Source organism: Mesoplodon bidens, assembly GCF_964165515.1.
Source record: "Mesoplodon bidens genome assembly, chromosome: 4".
Classification (NCBI taxonomy): domain Eukaryota; kingdom Metazoa; phylum Chordata; class Mammalia; order Artiodactyla; family Ziphiidae; genus Mesoplodon; species Mesoplodon bidens.
The window spans coordinates 14554495-14566580 of NC_138160.1; the positions used below are offsets into that span (position 1 = coordinate 14554495).

The window sequence follows — 12086 nt, forward strand, 5'->3', positions numbered from 1 at the left end:
CTCACCCTCTCCCCCTATTCACCACACTCTAGGCTTAGGTAGTTACCCGTTTCCAGTATTCTCACAGTGCCCTGGGCACAGCTTCATAGGTGCATTTCCCACACTGGATTGTAATTTATGTGCTTTTATTCTCCGCTAGGCTATAAGCTCCTTGAGTCCGAAGGCCACAACGTATATGTGATTCTTGGTGCCTGCCTCACTGCATCACACAAACTTTGTTGACAAAGGAATGCTTTACCCCAACCTAAGATGCTGTTCCCGCCTCTCCACCCATCCAAACCCTAACTTGGATAAATGACTCAATTCAAGTGATTCCTCCTGTGTGAGACTCTCTTTGACCTCTCTGGCTACACTGAGCTTCCCCTTCGCTGAAACCCTGAGGCTTTTAAGCGTTCATTGTAAGCATCTCTCATCACTCCCCATCAGCTTCGAGTTTGCATGTATCTTCCCAGTTAGATTTTTAATTATTAATGTCAATATTTTAGCAAATGTTTTTTCTAGGTATCTCTTTACATTCATAGATATGTTTAGATATATAGATATGAATCTACATATCTATTCAATCACTAAGTAGAATTAGAGCATACATGTGTTCTGGAACCTCCTTTTTGTCCTCGAAATAGGTTGTAGAAATTCTCCCAACTCAATACACTTCATTGGCTTCGTAGTACACCACTGTATGGTGTACTACACCCTTATGGATGAGCATTTAAGTGTTTTCCAATATTTCTCTATCACAAACAAGGCAGAAATCAATATCTTAGTACATACATCATTTCAGACTGATATAATTATATCCTTAGAGTAAACCTCCTGAGGTGTGATTGCCAAGTCAAAGAGTCAAAGATTTTATATTTGTATAAACATTCCTAGATTGCTTTCCAAAAACACAGTGTCAGTTAACAGGCCCAAATCCTTTGCCCAGAACCACTCCTCCACTACATCCCACTCTTTGAGACTGATTAATTACTTTCTCTCCTAGAAGGACAAAAACCTGGCAGCTTAATTTTGCATTTTGCCTTAAGAGTGTGTGTGTGTGTACGCGCGTGCACTATTGAAAGGCGATGTCAATCAGAGTTCTCCCTTCCATGTCTCTAGTTACTGCCACAAGTAAACATTTCAACTCTCACTCTTAACACTGGCAATAAACATATGAAAAGATACCCAATCTCCCCACTAATCAAAGGAATGCAAATAAAATAATAATGACTGTCTTGGTTTTATTTTCTTGTTGTCATTTGGGGGTGAAGGCAAAGAATAATATTCTCTGTTGATTCACGTGTGGGGAAAAGACACGTATGTTCATTTTTTGGTTCTCTTTCCTAATTGCGGTAGCTAGCACTTCCAGAAAAGTTTCAAACTACTGTGGTGCACGCATGTTCTGACCCTGACACTAGTAGTTGTATTTCCAGCATCTCAGGCATCAAGCACAAAAAAGTGTTTAGTTGAACTTTATATTTTTATTTATATTTCACTCACAGTTTGCTTATAATTAAATGACTTTTACCAAAGGAAGTTTCTGCGTATCTTTCAAGATAAATATACACTGATTCAGATGCTTACAATGGGTGTGATAAAAACCAGACAGTTTCTACCTGCTTACCCATCTGGCTAACAAAGAACTTTTTCATTTTCTGTCCAAACATGAGGTTTGTTCCATGTTTCTGGACTAACGTGCAAAAATATAGTTAAAACACATGTCCTGAGTGTATGTACAGCATAAGAGTAATAAGTATTATCAAGATCCATGTCACAAAACATATCAAACCCTGTGGATTAATTTCATCTTAGAGAAACTAAGCCAAATTTTGGCAAGATCCAGTCTGATGTAAAGAAATGCTGTTTGAGACAAGATAGATATAAAACCACAGGATTAGATTACCTATAAACAGCTTTCACAGCAAAATCAGACATCCATTTCTTACCCTCAGTGAGACACAAATGGAGCCCAAGATGTTTCATCACTCCTTCCCAAAGTTTATGAAACAAAGTGCCCCCTGATGAATCCAATTTCAGGAACTGGCATTGTTTCTAAATTCTGCTTCCTCTATTTGGTTAAGAATAAATCTGTTAAAATATTAAGATATGCCAGTAAGTGGTATCATGTTTTCTCTCACCACCTGCAGCTACTTATGGTATCTTTGAACTAAAAGCATCTCTGCTTACTACTGTGATCAAGCACTGACCATGTCATTTGGACCACACAGAGAATAGATTACGTTAATGTAATGTAATACTGTAAATTTGTATAAAATAAATATTATGGCACTAAATGCACACATTTTACAATCAATCAATCATTCACTTTACTTAACTTCCTTTATTGATGTATCAGTGTCCAATGTTATACACATGGCTAGGATGGAAAAGTAACTCAGGCACAAGTTCTGCCCTCAAGTGCTTCCTGGTGTAGTGGAGAGACAAAATGTGGACACAGTTACAGAAGCACAGAAAAGATAAAGTGTCGTGGTGGTTCCAACAGGAAGATTACGCACATTTTGGAGTGATCAGAGATGTCTCAAAGGACACGTGGCTTTCAGATTAGACTCAAGAAGCAAGAGGAGATTTCTCCATGTAGAAAATAGAGAAATCGCACTCCTAGATGACAAAGGAGTGCCATCGGCACAGGAACTAAGACAGCGTTCATGGTTTGTGCTGGGAAAACAAGAATAACTCTTTGGCAAGATCACAAGAAGAAGCACAGGAAGCAGGCATACATTTGGTAACTTCAGATACGGCCAACTCAGTAAGACCTTGATGTCGACACCATGCTAGGGAGAACGAATGTCACTCTGTAGGCAACTGGTAGTTGCTGAAGAGGCTCTTAAGAAGGGGTACAGCATGTTCAGAGTTGTGTTTAAGGTGTGGAAAAGGTGGAGTTCTAAGTTTTTTAACAAAGATTGCACACAAACTTAAGTGTGGTATTCTTTACACTTCAGGACACTTGTATTCAATAAACTGAGTATTAATTGATAGATGTACATATTGATAGAACTTATAGCAGAGACTGCTAATCGTTGCTCAATACCTATTTATCCCTTTTGTTAAAGAACTCCCAAAATTAGGCTGGTCACAGGCTACCAGAATAAAGACCAAACAGTTCCTAGTTTGCCTTGCAGCTAGATGTCATCATTAGACTAAGTGGTAGCCCATGGGACATAGTCTGAAGTACTGTGCCCCACTTCTGAGAAGTGGCCTCTAGACATTTCCACACATCTCTAGAGGAGTGTCCTTTCCCTTCTTTTTTCCTTTGTCCTGGAATGCAGATGTAATGTCTGGAGCTGAAGCAGCCATTATGGGCAATAAGATGAACGTGAGATGGAGGTCACATATATCAGAACAATAAGAGGAAGAGCTTGGACTCTGACACATGGAGCACCTGCACCACCCCGGAGCACCTTACCTGACATTTTTATGAAAGAAAGAAAGAAATTCTTATATTCTCTGAGCTTCAGATATTTTGGATATTCACTACTGGCATCTAAACCAAATCCTATCTGACGTGGTTGGGAAAGGAGCTTTCTGTAGCTACATGTCCAACAAATCTGTTAGCTTCACCTTAGGAACTCAAGAATTCTGTAAGGGGTGGGGCAAGTTGTACTGGACAATCCAATTAAACTTGAGAAACTGCAACCAATAACTGAAGAAAACACATTCTTTTCAAGCACACATTACACATTTACAGAAATTAACCATATAGCTGGCCAAAATTCAAGTCTCACCAAATATTCAAAGACTGAATTCATATCAAGTATGTTCTTTAATCACAAGGCTATCAGTAACACCAAGATAATCCTCATACGTTTAAAAATTAACTGCATGATGACTTGTTAATGTCTATATCCCAATTAGATTCTAAGTTATATAAGAGAAACTGACAGATCAAGCTGTCCAAGAAAAGGGGAAAAGTTTGTAATGATGTGAACGTAAATTTTTAAACAAATAAACTTGATCTCAATCAAAAACAGGCAAAGGATATGAACATATTTGCACACACACAGAAATGCCAATGGTTAGTAAACACAGAAAGCAGTATTCCACCTCACTAATAATTAAGAAAATGCAATTTAAAATAACAAGGTATTACTTTTATAAAACATTAATAATTTAGTTTACTAATAATTAATTAATTGATGATTTCCAGTGTTGGTGAAGATACAGAAAATAGCCACTGTCTTACACTGTTGATGGAGAGTCATATTAATACAGTGCTGATGGTGGTCAATTTGGAAGTGTCTTTCAAAAGTTTAATGGCACATACTTCATAACCCAACATTTCCACAACTGGCTCAATCCTACCGTAATGTTCCCAACATGTGTGTAGGGTTATCTGCAGCATTTTTGTAACAGTGAAAAATTATAAACTACCTAAGTGTCCCTCAACAGGAAAACTGTTAAATAAATTCTTCATTCTGAAGAATATAATTAATGCATTAGTTAAAAAAATAATAGTTGTATGTGATGACATACTATCAAGTAAAAGAAACTAAAGAATAAGGCACAAAGTGAGGGAAAATACTATAAATACACAAACATATATGTATATACATGTAAATGCATTCTTCAAAAAGTACTAGAAGGGTACAGACCAATGTTTTAACAGTGATTACCTGGATTGGGATGGGGCCTTGGGGGTAAAAAAAGAGAGGAATTATCCATTTTTACTGGTCTCTATATTATCTGAATTATTAAAATTTTAACATACTTTTTATTATGTTTTCCTCAGTTACTTGTGTAGTTAAAAACAGTTCAGTAAATTATTAAATTTACCCCAAATCTCACAGTGATGTGTAGTGACTTACAAACTAGGATTCAGGCTCCTTAACAGATCGGAAAGTGTTTTTCCATTTTCCCAAAATGATTGAAACTTTTCTGAAGGCCAGAGAGTTTGATTGATCCTGTAAATGTGGGCACAACTTATACTAAAGCACCTCCAAGTGAGATACATTTTTCTGGATGTTCGTTCTTATAGCATTTGTGAGAATTAAGTCAGGCAATGCCTCTTAAGCACATAAGAGCTCAATAAATGGCAGCTATTATTATTATTATCAGTTAGAATCTCTACAAGCAGTCCTTGTAGTGCAACACAAACTTTACAATAAACGCGCTTATTTTCCAAGCTCATCAAAGGCTCAGCCACAGTCAGCCTGAGAAAGCGTGTACAAGGGGAGATGCCCAAACATACTCTAATCCTCCTACACCAGATCGTTCTCAACCACACTTAAGAAATATTTTCAGTCCTGGAAATGACATACTGGGATTTGCTTAAAGTAAACGCTTGTCTGATCTACATCACTTTACACTGTTGCTTGCCATGCAATCAAGTTAGTTTTAATCCATAAATATCTCTAAGTATACAAAGCAATATAATTTTTGTACTGAGTTCTGAATGGATTTACTAGATCCTTAAAAAATAATAATCATATAATTTAATCATTGTAAAGTCACTTTGCTGGCACTGGTTGGTTTTGATCAGACATGTAGAAGAAATTCCATTATCAGACTCTGATACCACATGAAAAATGAGCTCGCTTCTAAAGTGCTGGCCAAATTCTGACTCACAATTGATAAGGAGTTCTGTGTTACTTTTTATATCATAGAACTGTCATCCATATATAATTAGCACCTTATCTGAAGTATAGTTTGCCTTCAAACTATAAACTAAAACTGCCTTCAACGATGGTCAATATTCTCCTAGCTCTTGATAGAAATACTAGTCTTATGCCGATGTGGAGCTGCTGGGAAATGGTTAAATGAATATGTTTTAATACAGAACATGTAATGCAGATACATTATTGATATAAGAATTTCTCTCCTTACTCTCAATGAAACTTCATGCTATTTCATTGAAAACTGTCCCAATTTGCTATCAACCCTTTGCTGCAATAGCACCATAAAATGAATACGCTCTGTATTTTGCTAAAGACTTAACTGCTGAAAACATGTTATTGTCCTCGCAAAATAATTTTAATTTACTTGTGTTTATTTCATTTAGCACCTATGGTCTGCTACTCAGACAAAAAGGCATTTACTAAGTAACATAAGCCATTTTTCTCACCCTATGAAAATCTGATGAAGAACATTTTTCTAGCTGTCCAAACTAAAACATACACAATCAAGATATTCAGCTATAAATTAACCATGCTAACTTATGCAATCATGATCATGTTTAGCTTTTTAAATCTTCTCTGAAATCTACACTGGCCTCAAAATACTTTCCAATTTTTAATAAGGCAAGAGTACTACATGTGTATCTTTATGTAAAAGGCAGTGTACTTCTTTTATATATTTATCTGTTCACTTAAAATCCCCCCCTACTTTATCCCTATTTAAAATGTATTTAATGAACGTTATGCTCCCATAGTCATCTATCGGAAGCCTCATATACCTACAGGCCCCCGCCCTGCCTGTGATGCTGGAAACCACAGTGTTGAAATGGTTTTCCCTGGCAGAGCATAACATCCTTTCCTCCTTTTACCATGCTTTCCTGTCCTTCTTAATAAATGAGTTACTCAGCCAAGAAGGCAGGGACAGTGTTACTAACCAAGTTCTTTGAGCTAGTTATGTATTGTTCATTTTCAGTAACTAATAGGTCATCTTTTCCAAGCATTGAGCCAAGAGTACTGTGGCCTCATTGCTCTGGAAAGGATAGTCACATGCTTCCAGACAAATAATCTGTTTGTCTAATACCCACTATTAATGTTCTTGAAATGCTTTGTACCTCCAAAATAAAAATATAGTTCCCCTTTAGAAAAAGAAAATTCTATTTATCTTTCCTTTTTCCTTCCTCTATTTCTTTTTATTTATTCCAGTTATTTCCAGGGTACAAAGCATTTCCTGGGGACTCAAAACCAGACCAAAACACTCACTCTTCATGGTCCGTCCCCCAAGTGATGAACCTCAGGAGATGGCCGGGGCCTCAACAGTTACTGCTTAATTAAGGTTCCTCTGGTTGTTAACTAAGAACTTAACCCTCTTGGAAAAAATTGTCTCCCTCAAGCAAGATGACCTGCCATTAGTAAAAGCAATCAGCAGTAATTAAAAACCTCATTTTCACACACAGTTCCTAAGTTTTACATCATGAAAATTGCTTCTCATCTAATACTCTTTAAAAATGTTGCCCTGAGCAAAGTAAAAGGCCCTCTTTGAAAAAGACGAAAGCTGAACAAAAGAAGCTGAAATATAATCAGTTTCTCTTTCAAATAATAAAATTGCCCCAATATTTGGTCAACAGTTTTTCTTAAATACATGAATCCAAATAAGGGATATTCTTTTTGTCTTATTTCAAAAATATCTAAAATACTTGATCATCAATATGTTACAAATACTTTGGCAGAGACGCTAGATGTCATAATTATCTTCTATTTAAACTTGTTGTACCCAAATATTCAATGGGCAATCAAAATGTGAATATACTCCCTAAAATAATTTTAAATGGATGTAACATTCTTCTTGAGTTCACATGATTTATATTCTTAAACTATTTAATAAGCAGTTATTCCAAAATCTCTGAACAGACTAAAGTTTAAACCCCCAAACTTGCAAAGTGGAATAAAGAAAACAGACAATGTTTGATATAATCAAAATCTAATCAAATTGGGGGGTGGGGGAAGTGCCTTTTCTGAAACAAATTAGGTAAATAATAACAGATGTCAAAGCCTTTTAAGTAAATGGAACCTAAGCCAAATTTATTTTCAAACGAGATGGAAAAAATTTATATAAATATATCTAACCTAATGGAATTCTGGGCACCATGGGTCAAATTTCGAGAACATGACTGTAGTTATCAGGAGACACTAGAGGGCAGAGCTGCACAGAGAAGCTCTTCTGACATCTAATTAGCAAAAGGGATACCAATAATCAGATGCTTGCTCTTTATATAAACCCTCAAGATACTGACTTATCTTGAAAGGTTTTAGACTTTTAACAGATGATCTAAACTAGTCCAGTACAATCAAACAAACAAAGGAAACCCACACTAGGGCTCCATGGAGAATACTTGTCCTAAGAATGATCTATCTTCCTTCCTGCACATGTTCGTGACTATAACATCTCACTCCCCATGAAACGACCATCACTTTTCCCCTGAATAAAAGATCTTACTAACCCACTTATGCTCATGCCTTCGAAAGCTAGGGGTTTTAAGTTTCAGGTGACATTTCCCATCAAATTTGGGGAACGGATTATTCCAAGTACCATAAGCTCAAACAAAATTTGTCTCCATATGATTAAAAGTCTTCTGAAGAGGAGGAAGAAGTGTTCAACCTCCAGAACTCCTTTGTGTTCATTCTCTGTCAATGACAGTGATTCAACAAAGATGGGCTGCCCGACATTCCACTGCACTGATTTTAATGGAAGCCATTTATGTCAAGTGGATTTTGGAAGCCCAAATATCAATTTCTGTAGCTCTAAGAGCAACATAAAAAGTCATTTCCCCTCTTTCAGCCACTGCATGACTTTCATAATGGCCAAGTCATGTACAAGCCACATCAATAGCTCCTAATTATAGTAACTTGAAAATTACAGCCTCACACATCCATTCTCCAAAGAGCCAAGTTCCCTAGATGACATTCCATGAGATGATGGAGCTTCTCTTCAAAACAATCCATCTCAGAAAATGTGTGTTTTTCAACAGAAAAAAAAGTATTTGTCCTAGAAGAGTGTTTTATTATCACTATATTTATAAAATATACTCATAAAAATCAGTATTTAAAATAGTTATAATCCAAATAGGCTGAATTTCTCATGTTTCTCATATACGATGATGGCTTTTAAGATCCTAACCCCTTGATAATTCTGTAGCTTGAACAGTGAATGTGACAACATAAATATATATTTTAAATAATTCAGGAAGAGCAAATTGAGCATTTGTGATTCTTAGAATCTAGAATACATTTTTCACTATTTCTCACTACTCTTTTTCTCTTAATACCTGTCTGATCATACCCTTTTTTCCTGGCTTTTAAAACCAATGTCTTGAATATTCACCATAATATCCAAGATATACATACAATGGATCAAGGAAATTGGGCCCCTATTGAGGCATTTAATATATTGATGCAAATTATAAAACTATAGGCTGTAAAATATTGACCTCTCCAGTCCACTCATGGAAAACTAAAACTCAGAATGAAATGTACTTCAGCAGGAAAACTAATCATGGTAAACATTCACTAGTATATCTTATTTCTAGAAAGCCATAGATGAAGAATTTCTGTCAATCAGTATCAAAGATCATGCATTGGTGGCCTTCCCTAACCACTTCGTCTAAAATTTTAACCACCCCTCTCAACATTTCATATCCCCCTTCTCTGCCCAGTGTTTTTCCCTTAGCACTTACCATTAATTAATTTACTAATTCTTTTACTTGGAATTTTTACTTGTATATTATCAATCTCCCTCTCTGGAATGTATGCCCTCTGAGGGCAGGGATTTTATTTCTTTTGTTTATTCTTTTGTTCATCTCCAGTCCCTAGAACAGTGCCTGGCACCTAGTAAAGTAATTAATAAATATTTGCTGGATTATTAAACGGATGAATAAATACAACAAATCCAAAACCTGGCAGAATTGTACGTGTTCCAACAGAATAATAGATCCTTCTAAATTGATAATTGCACAAAAAAGCAATCTCAACAACATTCGTTGACTTTCGTAAGGCTCTATTTCAGGAATAACTATATACAGGTCCAAATAATCCAACTATAAGCTGTCTGCAAGAGACACACTTTAGATTCAAAAACCAAATAGGTTGAAAGTAAAAGAATGAAAAAGATACATCATAAAACAGTAACCAAAAGAGAGCTGGAGTGGCTATACCAATATCTTAAAGATAAAAATTGTTACTAGAGACCAAGGACATTTTCTCATGATAAAAAAGTAAATCTGTCAGGAAGATTTAACACTTACAAATGTATTTGCTCTTAATAACAGAGCCCCAAAATATATAAAGGAAAAACCGACAGAACTGAAGAGAGAAAAAGACAATTCAACAATGACATTTAGAGACTTCAATATGCCACTTTCAATTAGACAGAAGATCAACAAGGAAATAAAAGACATGAACAACACTAAAAACTAACTACACCAAGCAGACCTTTATAGAACACACCACTCAACAACAGCAGAATACGCACTCTTCTTAAGAGCACATGGAACAATTCTACAAGATAGACCATATGTTAGACCAAAATCCCTTACTCAAAACACTTTGGGCCATATGCGTTTCAGAATTCCAAATTTTCCAGATTTTTAAAATATGACATGGTACATTTTTATTGTATTATGTAATATCCCACATGCTCAGCAGGATCTAGGTCAACATCCTGTAACCAATCACAATATTTCTATGACAAAATATATGAAAATTGACACTACCTGAGGTAAAGACTATAACTAGCTTCAACTCAGTTCAGGTGTTTTGTCACAAAATAAATTACAAAAATATTTTTTAACTCTTGCTTCTACTTTCAAAGCATTTTTCAAATGGATCCACTTTTCTTCATCTCTGCTGCCATCATCCTAATATGAGCCCCTGTTATGTCCTTCCCACCCATCAGGGAGCATTCTAACAGCACCCCTGCTCTCAGCCCAGGCTCCTTCCAATCCAGTCTTTACAAGGTAAACAAAGGCATTTGTTATTTTTATTATATTACTCCTCTGCCTGAGACTCTACAATGATGTCCCATTGCTCTTAGAATGAAACACGCCTCCCTCAAGATGGCCTACAAGGTAAGGTGCATCCCGACTTCCCCAAGATCTCCTAGTCCTCCTCACTCATGGACTTCTTCTTACTCCCTTCAACGCAACAAGCTCTTTCCTACTTGGAGTCTTTAGTCTAGCCGTTCCCCCTTCCAGAATGCTCTTCAAAGAGTTTTTTCAGAGGGGAATCATCATCAATCTTTAGATCTAAGCTCAGATGTCATCTCTTCAGAAAGACTTTCCCTACCCCTTCTACCTAAATACACTTAGCCTTCCCCATACCCTTTAAAACAAACAAACAAGCAAAACACGGGGGACTTCCCTGGCGGTCCAGTGGTTAAGACTGCAGTGCTTCCACTGCAGGGGGTGCAGGTCTGATCACTGGTCAGGGAACTAAGATCCCACATGCCACACAGCACGTACAAAAAGTTTTAAAAAAATTTTAATTTTTAAGAAACTGAATTTTAAAGTTGCTTTAGATGTACATAAAAGTTGCAAAGATAGTACAAAGAGTTCCCATACGTGCTGCACACAGTTTCCTCTACTGTCAACCTCTTACATTGCTAAGGTACATTTATTTACAACTTAGTAAACCAACACTGGTACGTTACTATAATATTAACTAAGCTCCACACTTTACTAAGATTTCACTAGTTCTTCCCTAATGTCCTTTTTCTGTTCCAGGATTCCATCCAGGACACCACATGACATTTAGTCATCATGTCTCCTTAGCTTTCTCTGCTCTGTGACAGTTTCTCAGACTTTCCTTGTTTTTTCTTCACAGTGTTGAAGAGTACTGGTCAGGTATTTTGCAGACTGTCCCCCGACTTGGTTTGATCTGCTGTTTTTCTCATGGTTAAACTAGGGCTATGGATTTTTAGGGTGAAGACCACAGAGATAAAGTAGTCTCATTACATCATACCGAAGGCATACAGTATCAACATGACATCACTGATAATGTCAAACTTGGCCATCGGGCTTAGGTAGCATTTGCCAGGCTTCTCCACTGTAAAGTTACTCCCTCTCCCCACTTTCCACTCTGTAACCAATCTACTCTTTGGAAACAAGTCACTAAGTACAGCCCACACTCAAGGGCCAGGGGGAGTTGAGGTCCACCTCCTGGAGGGGACGGTATATAAATAAATAATTAGGAATTCTTCTGTAAGGGAGATTGTCTATTTCCCCCATTTACTGATTCATTCAGTCATTTATTTATAACAATATGCACTCATAGATGTTCATATTAGAGTTTAGGTTATAATCCAAAACTACATTGTTTCATTGCTCAAATCATTCCTGGTTTAGCCACTGGGGGCTCTTTCAAGTTGGCTCTTAATGTTCCTTCGCTATGCCTCATCCTTTTGTCTTTTTGAACACTTTATTTTCT

General features: G+C 36.6%; 1 protein-coding gene across 1 annotated transcript in view; it reads right to left on the reverse strand.

Moving 5' to 3' along the window:
- MARCHF11 (membrane associated ring-CH-type finger 11) overlaps nt 1–12086 on the reverse strand; it is a 118052-nt gene that overhangs the window by 94625 nt on the left and 11341 nt on the right. The window lies entirely within an intron of this gene.